This window comes from Ursus arctos, unplaced genomic scaffold (genome assembly GCF_023065955.2).
Source record: "Ursus arctos isolate Adak ecotype North America unplaced genomic scaffold, UrsArc2.0 scaffold_15, whole genome shotgun sequence".
NCBI lineage: Eukaryota > Metazoa > Chordata > Mammalia > Carnivora > Ursidae > Ursus > Ursus arctos.
Window position 1 is genome coordinate 25,971,337 of NW_026622819.1, and position 18,379 is coordinate 25,989,715.

Genomic DNA, 18,379 nt, shown 5'->3' on the forward strand with positions numbered 1-18,379 from the left:
CACCCAAATGGGAAGGCTGAAGGAATGCGAGTGCAGAACCCTGAAACCGTGCAGCCACGCTCGCTGTGGTCTGGCTGGGTCAGGGCAGAAGGGTGTTCACCAGCCACAAGCAGACTCCTCCGGCCTAGAGGAGCAGGTGGCGACAATCTGGAATGGCTTGAAAGCAGCCCTGGAAACCGACCCTCCCCTAAACCCTGACATTCTTGATGGGTGACTCACTCCCTGTGTTGGTGCCAGCCTTCTCCAAAAATCTTCCTTCAATATGCAGATACCCAGACAGCAGTGGCACGTTACATTTCTGGGAGGAGAGGATAGTCAGCTGGACAACCTAGGAGGCTAGAAACAACGGCATTCAACAATCTTTACTTCATAGTCACTAGATGTTAAGGATAGAATGAAACAATCAGAGTGAACAAGACAAAGGATCCTCTGCTCTTGGGTGAACTTCCATTCTAGGTGAGGCAGACAATGTGGGTTTAAGGCAATGAAGAAGCATAAATTAAAGTGCTGGGGAGGAGAAAAATAAGGAAATGGAATGGAAAATGATAAAGTGGGGCAGACACTGACTTGGACAGCTCAGTTGACTCTCAGAGGACGTAAAAACTAAGCAAAGAACTGAAGGACCAGAAGGAACCAGATGCCGGTAGAGAATGTTCTAGCCAAAGACAGCAGCACTTGCATAGGTGGGAAAGAGCTTCAGGCCTCCAAAAACTCAAAAGCAGGCCAGGGTAGCTGAGCCTTGAGGATCAGCAGATGGACTGGGAAGACTAGAGCCTGCAGAGAGAGGTCATGTCCGGCCTCTGCAGCAGTCTGGGTTCTAGCCTACGAACAATGGGTAACCAGTGGACGGGCTTAAGTGTGTCAGACAAGACCCAGCTTATGTTCTTAAAATGTGACTCTACCCGTTCCGTGTAGAATGAATCATACAGCAGCAAGATAAACAGCAATGAGATGGGGGGCCTAGACTAGAATGGGAGAGTGGACATGGAGAAAAGAGAAGGACTTGAACTATACTTTGGAGACAGAATCAACAGAACTATGGATAGACCTAGATGTGGTGGGAAGGAGGAGGGCCATCACATGTCCCCAGCATTAGGACAAATATGTATTGTAAGAAAATCATCATAAGAGCTCTGCTCACTACACCCACACGAACAAAGATTCCTCCGACGATGGACCAATTGGGTCCACCAGGGAATTCTTGGAAAGCATCCATTTCTGTAGGAATCTGACCCTGTAGGGCAGGGAATGCCTTTGTTTCCAGCTGAGCGGGATGCCTGGGCTTAGGCAGAGCTCTTCCTATTACCTTCCCAGCATCAGCTGTGGCTTTCCTGCTTGGTACTTCTTGAAGGGTAGGATTATCTGTGAAAGGAAGTTTAAAAGAATGTGTGGAATAGGATAATAACGCGACCAAGCAAACAGGTCAATGGCAGTGAATATCTGGATTCAATAACAGCATTACTCAGTAAACACTTCCTACAATCAGAACACTGCTGAGAATTAATTATTGAAAGAAACCTCACTTGTAACTTTTTACCAGGGAAACAGATTTCCTACTGAGGAGGGCCTGCCTTTCAGAAAACTTACTTTTAAGAAATTTAAAAGTTGTAGAGTGCCTGAGTGGCTCAGTCAGAGAAGCATCCAACTGTTGATCTCAGCTCAGGTCTTGATCTCAGGGTTGTGAGTTTAAGCCCATGTTGGGCTCCACGCTGGGCGTGGAGCCTACTTAAAAAAATGTTAAAGTTGTATACGATAGGAGTACAATATGAAAACTATAACTTACTAAGAACATTAAAATGTCACAATAAAATCAGATCAGTATTGGGGTGCCTGGCTGGCTCAGTCGGTTAAGTGTCTGCCTTTGGCTCAGGTCGTGATCCTGGGGTCCTGGGATCAAGTCCAGCATCGGGCTCCCTGCTCAGTGGGGAGTCTGCCTTCCCCTCTTTCTGCACCTCCCCCTGCTTGTGCCCTCTTTCTCTCTCTCTCTCAAATAAATAAATAAAATCTTTAAAATTAGATCAGTATTTGTGGTTAGACTTAACATCTCTCCCATTTTTTTCAAGGAAGAACTGTCATGAGGAACCACATTGCGTTGTAATTATTCTCCACAACATCGCCACAGGAAAGATTACATAGAAATTCCCCCACCGCCTCATGTGGACTTATGTGGGCGTCCAGACTTCCAGGATGAGCAAGGACTATACAAATTTAGAAAATATGAAGCAACACAATCATCTTTCAAGAGTTTAAAGAACTAAAGATGTTCCATCACAAGAACCATGTCAATTACAGTTTCTTAGATCCCAACAGCTGAACTCATTGGAGTCAAAGTATAAAAAAGAAAAAATTAAAAATAGAAAATGACAGTATTAGAGGAAAAGATGAAAAAAGAAAGGGAAGCTAAATGCAGACAAAGAGAATTTGCAGGACATAAAGTATTAGAGAAACAGAATTAACAAGGGTGAGGTGAGACCCAGAAAGAGCAGGTGTGGGAAAGACGGAGAGGGAGAAAGGGATTAGGGAGGGGATGAAGAGACAGAGTGTAGGAGGGAAAAAGACAGAAGAAAGAGCTCACCAAAGGATAAGGTTGGTCATTTCCTAAGAGAAAACGTGCCCCGAGGCTAGACAATTGACTAAAACACTTGGAAATGATAGCACAGTCATCCTAACTTCCTCTTCTAACTGAAACACACTGGTCTCAGAATGTCCCAACTCTGAAATTAATCTGAAATGCTGTTTCAACTCTCAGTTCAACCTCCCTGGATGGCAGGTTCCTCATCATTCACCAGAAACTTGAGCAACTTACTTAACTTCCCTGTGCCCCAGTTTCTTCTTCTGAAGAGTGGAGATCATAACAAGACCACCTCACAGAACTGGGTAGAAGGTTAAATGAAATTAAAAAGTAAAGCACCTATTGTAATGCCTGGCACACAGAGCTGAACGTTCAGTTTAGTAATAATCACAGTCACAGCACCAACAGTACTGGCTCTCTTCCCAAGGCCCAAGAGTGCAGCAGCCTTACTATAGCCTCGGTCCTCCATCACTTGAGACCCTAGGCCCCCAAGGCCAACCAGCAGGGGTAGGAATGATCTTCAGCCTGCAGACTCAGCCTCTGCTCAGTTTCTGATCTAGTCGGTGTATCAGCCTCAGACTCCCAGCTACCAAGGCCCATGGTCTAATGCAAAGGTTCATGAGGCTAGAACCTTCCATGTCTGCTAAAACTGAGCTGCCTCCATGACCAATCCTGTCGTGTTCACCTGGTCTTTGTGGCTGACCCTCAGCACAGGCTCTTGGCTCCTACACTAGCCCTGGATTTTCACCCTGAATTCCAGGGTGATGCTATCCAGCTCTGGCCAGGGTTCAGGGGTTCCAGACACTGCTAGAGCTGCCTTACCTCCTGTTCCCCAACCTCACGCTTCTCTGCTGCTTCACTTCATCCACCTTGTGGATGGCAAAAGGGATCCAGCCCCACAGCTGGGCTGCACCCTAAGCCGTTATTCTGAAAACCCTCTGCCCGCTCCAGGACATCCTGGCATCCAAGCTTCGCCCCGTGAGCACCAGCTGTATGGAGCCTATGAGACGCCGCAGCGGCCAGCCCCGTGGGCACCATGCTGGCCTACAGCCCAGCCTGCGGCCGGGAGCGCGCAGCCACCGGAGGCATGGCCGCAGGCCATAGCTGAGCCCGGAGGAGGTGTAACGCTTTCCAAAGCGGCCCACCCACAATCCCCTCACCTACCAGCCCAGGCAGTTGATTGCCCTGGAGATCTTGGTGGAGGAGACGCGTGGGCAGAGGCCTTGGCCGGGGCTGGGGACAGTCCCCGGTGAACGCGTGTTTCCCAGGGACGGAGGATCCGCTGGAGAGAACAGGGTGCAGCCGCCCCCTTGGCGCAGCCAGGAGCAGCCCCTAGAGCGCATGCGGAAGAGAGTGGCCCTGGAGGAGCGGCCCGACGGGGATTTCTTCCTCCATGTGGTCTTCAGGAAAGCAGCTGCAAGCGCAGAGGACGCGGCCCCTGGGACGGACCGGGCAGAGCAGCGCCGGGAGGGGACTGCGGTGGGCAGGCGCGACGGCCGGTTTAGCGTCCAGAAACGGGTATCCAGCACCGTGCCGCGCGGCTTGTGCGTCAGGGACCTGCGCTAGCCCAAGACCCAGATCCACGCCAGACGCCCGCAACCACGTCACATGTCCCGGAACCGCGCCTGACGCCCCGGAACCGCGCCTGGCGCCCCGGAACCGCGCCAGACGCCCCGGATCCACGACAGACGCTCTGGTATCCATGCCGAACAGCCCAGCTTCACGGAGTACACCCTGGGGCTCATGCCCGAGACTCCGGATCCGCACGGGACACCCTTGATCCACAGCGGAACCGCGCATTTGCGCCGCACGCTCCAGGGCTTATGCCGTGGCCTTGCTTTCTCTCTGCTAGAATATGTAGAGAAGTACAGACACTCTTGAAAAAATCTTTATGACAGTCACACCTTTCTAACATATTCCTATCCATGGCAAAGTCTTCTCACTGTGCTCTGGGTCTTGGACATTCTTACTTCCTCAGGGTCCTTGTTTGAATGACTATCCTCTCTCTCATGGTTAACTCTCTGGTTCCTCATGGCTCCTCTCAAGTCTCTCCCAACTTCCAAAAAGAAAAAGTCAGCTCATGCATAATCTTGTGTTCTTATTCATTGACCTGTAATTTTCTTTCCTTCAAAAAGAATTGACCACATTTTGAACTTCATTTTTCTCTGCCCTCGTCCATGTAATACATTAGGGTTTCTGCCCACCCCACACCACCGTTCATCATGCTTGCCATGATACTGCAGACCCTGACACCTCTGCTCTCCCCTTAGACCACCCCCTTTCCGACTCCGTGATCTTGAACACCTGGATACCTGAATGAATGGTATTAACAACACCCGTGAGTCAGATTAAGACTCAGTCTTTTCTCCTTAACTAGGTCTCAGCAATGTCTTCTCAATCTCCAGAACAAGATTATGATTTTACTTTGTTGGGACATCTACATATATAAGCCCAACAGGTAACTGGAAATATTCATCTATGACTCACAAGAGAGAGAAAATACTTGGTAATCTTGTGCACAAAAGCGAAATATGTTCTCCTGGTGCCTTTTCAATCATGCCTCTGCTCCCTTTAGTGGTTCACATTTTTTCTTTCCGATGCTTGCATAAATTTAAAAGATGCCTTACTTAGAAATGGACTTCAAATTATACAGCTGAATCAATGGTAAAACAGCATGGACGTGGGGGCTGACTTCACTGTAAATAAACTTACAGACTTGTGCCTTTCCACAAAGGGAGGGTTAAGGCAAGTCTAAGTCACAGTCTCATAAAAGCTTTTTTAGAGCAAAAGGAATTCAAAACAGGAGTCATCCACACTGCAACTCTTAAACAGACCTTTTCACTTTGAAACTAGCATAAAGTTGACTTAATATCTACAATGTTCCATAAAGAACTATTGAGAAAACTCCACAGGCAGCTGGATAAACATAGGGAAATGGGAAGCAGGCATGGTGCCAACCACTGGGGCAGCCTCTCCAGCTAAGCCATCTGATGGTTTGGGCAGAGGCCCTGCCGATAACACAGACAAGGACAGAAGACTCTAGGACACCAGAAAAGTGGGCATTCCATCCAGAGCCAGGGTAGCAGGTGTGAACACAAAGGCCGGAAGCAAAAGCAGGGACAGCTACCGAACACAGCCAGACGCGGTGGGCACAGAAGAACTATCAAGGCAGGGCTGAGACTCTGTCGTCAACCCAGATGGAATCATGGAACACCGGAATTGGAAGGGCATTTGGTGATCACCCAGACACACATGGTCAAATTACACACAAGGTGCCCTTCCCCCTCCCTCCTCTCTTCTCTTCCTGAACAGTTCACTTCTAAAGCCCTGAAGTAGGTCAGAACGCAGAAGGCATCTGTATGGGGTTGGAGTAGGGATGTCGGGGTTCGGGGATCACTGAGGTGGAGCAGAGCATCTGTGCCTGAGTACAGTGAAAAGATCCCTGCAGAGGGGGAATGTGTGATGCACGAGAGCAGAACCCAGAACGCAAACAAGGCAAAAGTCATGCTGGGTTTCAGTGCTAGTCCCTGAGCTCTGACAACCCCACAGGGCAACAGCCTAGCTAGAGAATCAGAGCCCCATGGTCTGGCATGAGGGCCAGGATCTAAGCGAGATGAGGACAGCAGTCACATGAGGCTTCTGGGAGGAGCCAGCATGGAACAGGAAGCCCATCTGAGGAGAGAAGGGCATCCACGCAAGAGAACAGGTGGTCATAGCAACGATAGCAAGGGGGCACGGGTCACAGACGGGGGTGTGATCCAATGAGAATAACAGGAACCAGTTTTGTCATTGTCAGAGAAGATGTTTTTACAAATTTGGAAAGAGGTAAAACTAGAATAAATCCTGTGGTATTGGTCTGGAATTGAAGGTATTGGTGTAAAGTCATGATTTCCTATATAGATACCCAGACTAATAACTGTAGGTGTAGTTGTGTGTTTTCATTTGTGTGTATGTATGCATGGATGCACATTCCACTGAGAGAGCCTGGAACAGCCACACCCAATAACAGTGAGCACATCTAATGCCCAGATCTTTGCTTAAATACCACGCTTCAGGAGTCCCGGGGGGGGGGGGAGCTGGGGGAGGTGGGGAAGTTCCCCGAAGAAACAACCGATTCTAGGGCCGGGAAAATACAAGGTGAACTTAGACCATCTTATTGTACCTGAAAACAACGGAGTGCTCAAACAATGATGAGACAAGTCAGAAGGACACAGAAACCAGACTGAAGGGCTCCCAGTGGCCAAATCGAGACCACTGAGCATCGCAATAAATAATAACCTATCACACTAAATAATAATGTATTAGCATGGACATATTAATGTAAAAAAGGGAATGAGTGCACTGAAAGTCTCTGAGGAAAAGAATGCTCACTGGCCACACGACCTTCTTGCAGTTCCTCCAAGAGCCTCCCTCTGCCCCTTCTTGCTCCAGGGCCCATACACATGTTCCAGAAATGCTCTCTTCCAGCCTTTTCTCCTGTTTGTCCTCCAAGCTTAGATAAAAAAATTTATCCTCTCAACAAAAGCCTCCCAAATCCCAGACATCACTGGGTCCTTCTTTAATATGATCCTCTTAGCATTCATAGTGCTTGCCAGCACTCCAGTTATACGTTTGCACTTAGCCGTCTAATATCTAGTACCGACAGTGAGGCACAATGACAGCATTCTGATATTGTGGACTTTGTTTTTTTTAAAGATTTTATCTATTCATTTTTACAAGAGAGAGAAAGCACATGCAGGGGGAGCAGCAGAGGGAGAGGGAGAAGTAGACTCCCCGCTGAACAGGGATCCAGATGCGGGGCTTGATCCCAGGACCATGGGATCATGACCTGAGCCAAAGGCAGACGCTTAACTGACTGAGCTACCCAGGCACCCCTGTTGTGGATGCTTATTAATGGAAGCAGTCAGATGCCCGAATTTCACCTCTCCGTGTAAGCACTTGCTGTGAAATATTACCAAGGTGGACATTAACAAAATGCACGGAGGACCTATGGGGAGTCATTTATTGCACCTAGCTGTCAAAACCAACTCCCTGAATGAAGCAAGTCACAGGAGGGCTGGGAATGCAGATCTCCTGGCTCCGAGCTCCAAGCTTAGTCCTACTGTACCACCAGGCTACAGCGCTGGTCTGCGAATTCCAATTTACATTCACAACTTCTCTTCTCCACACAGACACTGAAATCTTTAACGTCTACACTAAAAATTTCCTTCCAACTTAAGACTGAATAAATAATTAGAAAGAGGAGATTATTATATATAATAATCTATATTATAATAGATATAATAATCTATTACCTAGATTATTAATAATCTATATTATTCAGCCTCAAAAAGGGAGAATACAAATGGCCAACAGGTCTATGAAAAGATGTTCAACATCATTAGTCATCAGAGAAATGCAAATCAAAACCACAATGAGATATCACTTCATGCCTGTTAGGATAGCTATGATTCAAAAAATTGAAAGCTAAGAATTGTTGGGGAGGATGTGGAGAAATTGGGACCCGCATACCCCGTTAGAGGGAATATAAAATAACGCAGCTGCTTTGGAAAACAATATGGAGGTTCCTAAAAAAAAAAAAAATGAAGAATATAACTACCATATCATCCAGCAATCCCACTTCTGGGTATACACCCAAAAGAGCTGAAATCAGGATCTCAAAGAGATATCTGCACTCCCATGTCCATTGCAACATTATTTACAAAAGCCAAAAGATGGAAATAATCCAACGTCCATCAATAGAGGAATGGATAAAGAAAATAAGGCATACCATGGAATATTACACAGCCTTAGAAAAGGAGGAAATTCTACCATTTGTGACAACATGTATGGGGCTGGAAGACATTATGCTCGGTGACATTATTCCATCACAGAAGAATGAATGCTGCTGATTCCTCTTATAAGAAGCATCTAAAATAGTCAAAGATGCAAAGTGGACAATAGAGTGGTCATTGTCGGGGGAGGGGAAGATGGATATGGGGAGTTATTCAACGGGTATAAAGTCACAGTTGTACAAGGGGAGTGAGCTGCCGAGATCAGCTGTACACATAGCGCCTGAGGTTAACAATAAGGTGTTGTATACTGAAAAAGGGCCAAGGGGAAACCTCATGTCAAGCGTTCTTGCCACAAAAAAAAACAAAAGAAAGAAGGAAAGAAAAAGAGACACAAGGGAACTTCTGGAGGCGATGGGTATGTGTATTACCTGGATTGTGGTCACGGTAACAGGAGTCTATACACATCTCCTAACGCACCAAACAGGGTGCATTAATTATGTGCAGGGTTTTTTTGCATACCAATCATACCTCAATAAAACCTGAAGACGAAAAAAAGGAAATTCTGGCACATGTTACAACACGGTTGAACCTTGAAGGTATTATGCTAATTGAAATAAGCCAGTCACAAAAGAACAAATACAGTATGATTCCATTTCTCTGAGGTACCTGGAGTAGTCACATTTATGGAGACATAAAGTAAAATGGGGGTTGCCAGGAGCTGAAGGGAAGAAATGTATGGGGAGTTATTGTTTAATGGGTACAAGATTTGGGAAGCTGGGGGCGCCTTGGTAGCACAGCGGTTAAGCGTCTGCCTTCGGCTCAGGGCGTGATCCCGGCGTTATGGGATCGAGCCCCACATCGGGCTCCTCTGCTGGGAGCCTGCTTCCTCCTCTCCCACTCCCCTGCTTGTGTTCCTTCTCTCGCTGGCTGTCTCTGTTAAATAAATAAATAAAATCTTTTAAAAAAAAAAAAAAAGATTTGGGAAGCTGAAAAAGTTCCAGAGATGGACGTGGACGGTGGTGATGGTTGCGCGAGAATGCAAATGTACTTACTGCCGCTGAACTCCACACGTTAAAACGGTTAGTTTCTGTTATGCATACTTTACCACACACAAAAACAGTCTAGAATAACAGCTCTTGAAGGCTAGGCAGAGCAGTCGTCGCCTAGTTGCATCATAAACCTTTCTGTATTTTTTAAATGTCGCAGCATATGAATATATTGCCTGCTTAAAAAAACACAACATTATAAGTGGAGAGGAAAAGCTAGAGTCCTCTTCTGTGGTGATTCACCCTCTAGATTATTTTTTTCTTCCCCTGGATCAGTAATAAAAGGTGAAGATGGGCAGACAGAGAGTAAAAACTTTAAATGCCCAAGCTTAAGGCAGAAAACTGTGTTTAAGGAAAAAAAGGTAATTGAAAATGTGAACTTGTTTTGTCCGAAAGACTAAATTATGAATAATAAAGTATATGTTAATTTAGGGCACTGTAAATAGATGTGAATAAATAAAATTATTTACTTGAACATTGGAAAAGCGATTTTCAGGAGGACTGAATCTTCTAGTTATTCAGCAGTCGTGACAGTAACATTAGTAATAGTAACAATGGTATGGCTACAGTTTCTTGAACATTTGCTCTGTGCAAGACAATGTTATATAAGCAATATCTCATTTAATCCCCACAGCCAACCAATTAAAAAAAGGTATTATTAGATCAGCCACATATTATAATCTCAGAGATAATTTGCCCAAAGTTACAGAGCTAAAGACCAAAATCTATCTAACTCAAAAGTCCACCAGGCTCCAAGCACTAGATGCCTCTCATCGAGGTGACCTTGGGAAATTTCCAGGGAAAATTATCACCAGAAAAGCTCTGATAGCAGCATCCTCCTTCTGCCAGTCGCCTATTTCCACAGCACAGAAAATGTCAGTACCCACCCCCCGCACAACTCGGGCTAGAACACGATTTCTCACTCTCACATTTCTGACTTTTTGATTTTTCAGATTCAATTTTCAAGGAGAGGTTTTTACCTCGCCGTGAATCATCACCATCACCGCCACCACCATCATCACCATCATCATCACCACTGTGTTTTTGCACACGCTGCCACATAACATCCGTGCCTCGGCCACAGAACCGTCACAGCGTCCGAGTGCCCGAGTTTGGTGAGGTGGTAGAAACTGCTCACCCTTCATTTCACAGACCAGAAAGCTGGAACCACAGGTGTGAAGGGACTTGCCTAGTGCTCGCGCGAGCTAGGAGCACTCAGACATGAAGCACAGTTCTCTCAACTCCACGTCTAATGCTTTTGATTAATAAAATCCTAAATCTCAGTGGACTGGCCTAGAGATTAGAGTAAAAAGGAAGAAAAGGCTGCTTATCAAACTTGCATTTCTCTATGAAAACAGTTTAATGTAAATAGAATTAACTAGTAAAAGAGCAAATCCTTTCCAGAGAAAGGATGCAAGGCATTTATCAGTGGATCTCAAATCCTTTCCTGGTCATTTGCCATGGCTCCTGCCATCACAACCTTCCAGAGAGAAAAGGATACTCATTCAGCAGGGAAACTGGATGGTTGCCTCCCACCCATCATCCAAGCTCAGACGGGCCCTCTGGTCTAATGCAATTTCAAATGAATGAGTGTCAAGGATGTTTTTACACATTTAACTATAATTATAACTGTGATTTCAGCCATGTCTCTTGCAACATAGTTTCAGATAGAAACCTCTTTCTGTGGACTTATTCTGTATTAGCTAGCCCCCTCCTCCCACGCCTAACACACACACACACACACACACACACACACACACACACACACACAGAGTCTGCTCCTCTACCTCTAATAAACTCCTTCCTTTCTGGAAGCTCTGTGAACAGCCTATTTCCACTCTTCTTTCTCTATCAAGCTACACAGAGATTGGAAAGGAGATAAGACTTTTTTTCAAGTTTATCTATTTATTTATTTTTAAGTAATCTCTACACCTAATGTGGGGCTCGAACTCATGATCCCAAGATCAAGAGTCACATACTCTATTGACTGAGCCAACCAGGTGACCGAAGATAGGAAATATAATTGGGGTGCCAGGGTGGCTCAGTCAGTTAAGCATCTGACTCTCCTTTTTGGCACAGGTTATGATCTCAGGGTCATGAGATCGAGCCCTGCACTGGGCTCCACACTGGGGCATGGAACCTGTTTAAGATTCTCTCTCTCTCTCTCCCTCTGCACCCCACCCTTCCAGCTCACTCCAGTGTGCACTTCTCTCTCTCTCAAAAACAAAAAATTTATATAATTTAATACATGATATATGAGATATAATTTAATGTGATTAATTTAATTAGCATATACTATTATATGTAACTTATATAAATTACTTAAGTAATTTATAAGTAATATATAACATAATACAAATATATATTATAATTTAAACAACTAAAAGTTATATAAGTTAAATATACCTGTTTTGTAAGTTAAATAACTTATAAGTTATATAAGTTAAATAAGCCTCATTTTAGCAAACTGCTCAACTTCATGTGGTCCTGCTGCAGATCTGCTGAAAAACAAAAGATAGTAAAAACAGCTAAAACACAGCAAGCGTAAGAAAAAGGAAGGAAAGCCAAAGAGAAAGCCCAGAAAATCCACAAGTGGGGTGGGGGTGGGGGGGAATCAGCCATCAGAGATAAACTGAGAATGTTGAAGAATCTGAAAGAGAAAAATTCAGTTGCAAACTTAAAAAAAGAAAAAAACAAAACAAAAAACAAACAGGCAAAACTTGCAGAAGAAAGCAAGCCTGCTTGGAAGGGAGATGTGATATCTGATGACCCGGTCAGAGACTGTGGAAGCTGTGCATTTGTAAATTGTGTGACTCGTTCCTTAAGGCCAAAGCAGAAATCAAGTGAGGAAAAAATTTCCAGAGAACAATATGTCAGCAGGGTGGAGGTGGTGAGGGGAGGGTGGATTAGTGACGAGGGGAATCAATGACACCAAATGGGACCGTTTAGTATGAAATCCCATCATTCTGTCAAACCTGTTTCTCAGAATAACTTACTGCTCTCCCAGCCAATTTCATGGCCGAACCCTGAAGGATATGTGAGAATGAGGCTGAGTTAGAGTAGTGGGTCTGGTATAGAATGCACTGGGGTATGGAAGTCACTCTGTTTATTTTATTTTGTTCTTTTTATTTTAATTTTGAGTGAGAGAGGGAGAGCAGGGGCAGGGGGCAGAGGGAGAGGGAGAGAGAGAATCCCAAACAGGCTTCATGGCCAGTGTGGACCCCAATGCAGGGCTCAATCTCACGACCCTGAGATCATGACCTGAGCCAAAATCAAGAGTGGGATGCTTAATCAACTGAGCCACCCAGGCGCCCCAAAATCACTCTGTTTAAATGAATGCCCGAAATATCTCAAGGAGAGAAACAAGCAAATCCAACAACATACACCATTAGTTTGTAATTTGTAATCTCAGAAGATCGTATTTTTTAAAATGTGTTTGTTTAGTGGAAGATTTTCAGTGTTTGATTATTTGAAAAACCTTAAAAGCAAATAACCAAGTATAATCAGTGAAGGCAAAGAGGACAACTATGGTGTTACCAAATGGTTTGTGGGGCACATCTTCTCTGAAACCCTTACGTATTCAGTCAAGGGTACAGAACTTCATGGACATAAGGTGGACTGGCCCAGAGGCAGAGGCCGTGTCTCCTGTCCCTGGTGTCTATGGGGTGCACTGTCATAAGTGACCCTCTCTGCAAGGAATGTTCTCCCAGAACAGAGAGGAAAACATCATTCTTGCTTTGCCATTGCCCTTTTACTCCTAGACTTCCTGAACATCCTGGAAAACTCCACACTTACAATCTTTTAAGGGAATATTTATAAACATCAAGGTTTCCTCATTGTTAACCCAAACTTAGCATCAGCAAGGCTCCATCCCCTTGGGAGTGGCAATGACAGTCTAAACAGTGTTAGTTGCCATGGTCTGTCCTAGTCTTTGGAGGGCCAGGAAAGCCCATCCTTTCTCAAGAGCTTGGATGAAGACATCGAAACAAAAGATTATTGCTTAGTAGACTCACCAGAGGTGAGATTAAAGAACTTGAAAACAATGGGACGTTGTCCTGGTAAGAGCTGTCCACGCCAAGGCCAAGGGTTCTAACATAACGAAAGACCGTGGAGGACAGAAGAGCAGCAAAGGATGACAGAGTACAGCTGGCCACCAGAACCCATCTTATTTGGCTTCCAGGGTCTCATGTATCTTTTTAGTCTTTTTCTGCATCACATTACCTAAGATTCCTCTTCCACCCTTCTACCCATCAACATCGATTAGAACAGCAGCATCCCCCCTACTGTTTCTAAGCTTCATGAGGCATTCAGGCCAAAAATTTGCCACAAGGGTGCACTATGTGGAGGGGGGAACTCCACTAGAACTAGTGTCTCTGGGTTCACTGGGTCGATGCCTGTCAAACTGCAATGCACGTGCAAATTACCCGGGGATCTTGTCAAAATGTAGGTTCTGATTCATCAAGTCGGGGTAGGATCTGAGAAGCTGCATCATGTCGATGGTCCATGGGCCACACGTTTAGTAGCAAAGACCCAGTCCACTCAAATAACAGACCCAAAAAGGCAAAGGATCTCAACTAAGACCACATGGGTGAGTAAGGACTGAGCTAGGACTTGAGCCCAGCTCCTCTGACTCCCAAATCCAGTGGGATTGCTCTGTATGGAAAACAGGCCAAGTCTCCGCAGACCTGGCTGTATGTCTGTCTCTCTGACATAGGTTGTCCGATCAAAAATAAATCAGTTATGTCACACTGAAAGATCATCTCCAACAACCAAATGAAACATTTTTTCAGTTACAAAACCTAAAACCCAGGCCTCCTGTTTTCTCATTTTTCAAAGTTCTTATTAATATCTATTCATCAATGGAGACATTTTTGAAAGAAACTAGAGTTTTCTGAAAGCTAATATTTAAGCTCCCTGGACCTATGATTCATATTCGATCAAAAAAGAAGAGAAATATTAATATATGAACATCAAGTGGGAAACTCTGGACATCTCGTCTTCAGTCTCTGTAATGAAAACAGAAATGAGATTAAAAATAAAGTCTTCAGAGAAGAGATACACAGGGGACGAGAGTACCATCTCCAGCTGCATTTGCACAAACCCATAAGCCAAGTAATTAACCAATACAAACAGAGCCTCTGGCGCCTCGTCTCCCATAAGACGAGGGTCATTCCTTCTCCTGACCTGCTTCTCCGCAGAGAAGACCCCTAATTCAAGACCCAGCAAAAGAAAGAAAAGAATGCTGCTTCTTGAAATACAGTTTCTTCAGTTCTCTCTCTCACCTCCCATCCATCATGCTGGGAACTCGCAAGATGAACTGGAAGAACTGAAAAGGAAGCAGAAAGATGAAAAAGAAGGGGGTGGGGAGGAAACAACGCTCATGTTAGGAGCTTGTAACACAAAGCACTGACAGGGAGGAGAGGAATCTCCCGCCAGCCAGAGGCCCTGTTCCAAAGTCTCACGTCAGAGTAAGCATGGGTCTGACCAGGCAACCCGCAAAGGTCAGGGGTCACGGGGAATTCCTCAGCCTGGGAGCAGAGTTAGGGGATACACGGAGCATTTCTTTCCTTCCCTCCTGGCGAGGAACAACAAACCCTGACACACAGGCATCCCACAACTCAAATGACTGTTTTCTGCAAACAAGCCACAAAGTTCCAGATCAGGAAGCCAGGCAAGAAACCATGTGCTGGGAAAGTTTTCCCACACAGTTCTGCCAGTGGATTTCATTCCTTGGCTACATCACCCCGGGCTTCAGCCGGAGTTCAAGAACAAGAAGGCAGAAATGGTTACATTCTTTGATTGTATGGAAAAAGAACCTGCAGAGCTTTCCATCTGGGCCAAGAACTGAACTGCACTTGAGGGAGTAACGCGGTAGGAAGCACACCCCTCTCTCAATGGAGGCTCCATCATGGAGCACAGAGTGTCAAACGCCACTAATCTCATTGACAGCATCTGCACAGCCAGCCACAGAGAACACTGAATTCTCACCTTTTTGGAAATTAGAACCTAACAGCGTTTAGAGTTAGTTACAATGATATAACAGCACATTTCTAGCAAAAACTGAGGTCTTGCTAGTGAGGAGCTGGAAGACCACTCCAAGCCTTCATTGTGTCCTGCGTCCTAAGATTTCATTTCTTTTCTGAGCATACCTTCCATTTGTTCTGGTGACAAAAATTAAAATTCTCGTCACTTCAATGTAAAGTGGACTAAACAAGGAAACAGAGGGATGCCTTCAAACATGGTTATTGGGTAGAAATGTTTTTCTCTGACGTGTCAATAGGATCTGAGCATTTATGTAACTGTCTCTTCTTGAGAAAGCCTCCCTTGTTTCAGCTCAAGCAGTTTTTCATTGGAGATCAGAAGCAAAGAACCCGATAGCCTCAGGAAATAGTCACAGACTTGTTCTTCACCTTGAATTGAAGAAGAGATTGGGAAAAAATATTGGTTAAGACGGTGATGGGTATTAAGGTGATGGGTATAACACTGGGTGTTATACGCAAATAATGAATCATGGAACACTACATCAAAAACTAGGGATGTACTGTATGGTGACTAACATAACATAATAAAAAATTATAAAAAAAAAAAGACTTTCGAGAGCTTAATGGAAAAGGATCTGCTATTAATAATGCACATACCCAACCCCTCTCCATGCTGCTATATGAAATGGAGTACTGCAAACTTTGGGAAACGTACTGAAAACGGATGACTGTGTCTTCATGGGACTGTCGTCTGGGGGCCACAGAGCCAGCCCAAAGCCTGCGGATAAGGGGCTCCGTGATTATTGTAGTAGCACACGTTCGTGCGAATTGCAAGAAGGTGTGAAAGGGAGACAGATGCAATTATAAAGGCGTCCCTTTCAGACAGATGAATTTTAAAAGGCAGCCGTCTAAGTCGACAAATTACAGAAAGATTCTCCACTTTGGGCAAAGGGATTATAAAAGACTTCTTTTCGGGGCGCCTGGGTAGCGCAGTCGTTAAAGCATCTGCCTTCGGCTCAGGGCGTGATCCCGGCATTCTGGGATCGAGCCCCACGTCAGGCTCCTCTGCTGTGAGCCTGCTTCTTCCTCTCCCACTCCCCCTGCTGTGTTCCCTCTCTCGCTGGCTGTCTCTCTGTCACATAAATAAATAAAATCTTTAAAAAAAAAAAAAAAAAGACTTCTTTTCCACCTGAAGCTAGGATTTGGTTGTTGGCAGAGCCTGGGCTGGATTTCAGCCCTCGCTGGTCCCTGTGATGGGGTACTTTTGTGGGGTTGGCAAAGCACGAACCGCCCTGTGGGGCCCAGCCACTTGAGGTTGGGGTTTCCCCTGAAGTGAGTAGCTACTCCTTGCAAGAAACACCTAGAAAGAAGAAGTAGAAACAAAGACGGGCCTGTGTCTGGGGTGGAGAAATTCTCCTACTTTCTCAGAGTCCTTGGGCTTGGGCCCAGGACTCAGTAGAAAATTATGCTTCAGTGCACCCCTTAGCCGGGAGATTGCCCATGGGGCCATCCTTGCAGCAGATCAAAAGGCAGGCACTTGGTTAGAGACCTTCTTGGAGCTCAGCTTAGACTCAGCACAGTCAAGGCAAAGAGAAGTTTCTGGTCATTATTTGTATTGTCCTTCCTTCCTCTTATACACAAACTTTCTAAAGAGTCTTACTGAAAATTACAGTTTGGGATCTGATGTGCTTTGCAGAACTAAGAAAAGGCCTGACCCAGGCCCAGAAGAGAATAGCAAAGTTGATAGCAGTGTCCCCTTCCCAAAGTCAACACGATGGTGGCTGTCACAGTGTCCTTAGAGTGATGAACCCAGGAGGCCATAGCAGAGCATCATCACTCTGCCATGACGAGGAGCCAGTGCCCTGGGAACCCGCCAGAAGGGATTCAGGGACCAGTGAAACAGACTGCATTCTAGACGTCAACAGGTGGCATTTGAGCCATTGTTTGGGTTGTTGAGGAACCATAATCTCATTGTGAAGCCACAGCCTGGGAGGGTCTACAGGAACATGGGGCAGTAAAAGGCTAAATGCTGAAATAAACGCATCCTTCCCTTCAACCACTATTTACTGAAGGTTACCATGGAACACAGCTAAACATGCGTGAACAAGACAGGGTGAGGGAAAGAAAAGTTAAGCAAAAAAAGAAAAGAAAATATCAGGTAGTGTATGTTCTTTTTTAAAATAAAATAGGCACTGTGATAGAACACTGGAAGCATCTAATGTAGACTGAATGGTCAGGGAAGATCATAAGCTGGGATCTGAAAGACAAGAAGGAGCAGCTACGTAGAAATCTGAGGGAAGAACGTTCTAGGCAGAGGGAACATCAATGTAAAGGTGATGAGGCCAGAGTGGGCTTGATACATCTGAAGAACGGAGAGAGTCAATGAGACCGGAGGACTAGGCAGGAGGGCAAGGAGAAGGGGAAGGTTGGGGGGTAGGCAGTGAGCAGGTCAGAGGGAGCCTGGAAGCCAGGAAAAGACGTTTGGATTGTATCCTACCGTGATGGGAAATAAGCAGAGATTTTCAGCAGCAGAGTGCACTGCTCTATAAATGTGTTTAAAAGTCCAATCTGGCCACCGTGAGAAATGGCTTGCAGGGAATTAACACAGGAAGTGGAGGACCACTTGGGAGGTCAATGCTGTGGTCCGGAAGAGACAGGATGGTGACTAGAACTAGGGGAGAGTTTCTCAACCTTGAAACTTTTGACATTTTGTACCATATAATCCTTTGTTGCGGAAGGCCATTCTGTGCACTGTAGAAAGTTTCCAACATCTCTCACAAGAAGCCAGAAGCAATCTCCTCTTCCCCAGTTGTGACAACCAAAAATACCTCCAGACATTGCCATAGGGCAAAACTACCCCTGTTGAGAATGACCGAACCAGGGTGTTAGCTGTGGAAGTGACAAGAGTGGTAGATTCTGCACATATTTTGATGGAAGAGCTGACAGGATTTGCTGATAAGAATAAACATAGAGTGTAAGAAAAATAGATGAGTCAATGATGGGATA

The 18,379-nt window shown here is 45.3% G+C and overlaps 1 protein-coding gene across 3 annotated transcripts in view; it reads right to left on the reverse strand.

Moving 5' to 3' along the window:
* ADAMTS12 (ADAM metallopeptidase with thrombospondin type 1 motif 12) overlaps nt 1-18,379 on the reverse strand; it is a 292,638-nt gene that overhangs the window by 260,780 nt on the left and 13,479 nt on the right. The window contains exon 1 of one of the 3 annotated variants that reach the window (XM_048224412.2): nt 4-6,616. The exons of the other annotated variants lie outside the window; for them this stretch is intronic. The gene's annotated coding sequence lies outside the window, so the exon portion shown is untranslated. Of the gene's footprint in view, nt 1-3; nt 6,617-18,379 lie in introns of those variants that run through there. 3 annotated transcript variants of the gene reach the window in all.